The following is a 360-nucleotide window of genomic DNA, read 5'->3' as shown; positions in this document are numbered from 1 at the left end:
CTGTGCCTCGGACGCGGCCCTCCGCTGTCCGAGCACGAATGCCTCAAACTGCTCCAACTGAGCAACATGTTGCTCAGGAGGACTACCCAGGAGCCTGGCCAGGGCTTGTTCACCAAGTCTTTGCGCCATAAGCCCTACCACCTCCCGATGATGTTCGGAGAGGTGGAGGAAATGAGCCCAATCAATATTGAGGCTCATCCTCACGTACACACGCAGAGATGCGGGTCGTGGGAAGGATTTCAAGTCCTACCAAGTGTAGGCGGGTACGTCGTAACGCGGCCACGCTTTCCTTAGCCACACACCCTAGCACAGCGAGGAGCAGTTAGATCGTCTTCTCTTGCGTGCAGCGAGGTAGTTGCG

The sequence above is a fragment of the Bremia lactucae genome, linkage group LG2 (genome assembly GCF_004359215.1).
Source record: "Bremia lactucae strain SF5 linkage group LG2, whole genome shotgun sequence".
Taxonomy (NCBI): domain Eukaryota; phylum Oomycota; class Peronosporomycetes; order Peronosporales; family Peronosporaceae; genus Bremia; species Bremia lactucae.
This window is presented reverse-complemented; position numbering follows the sequence as displayed.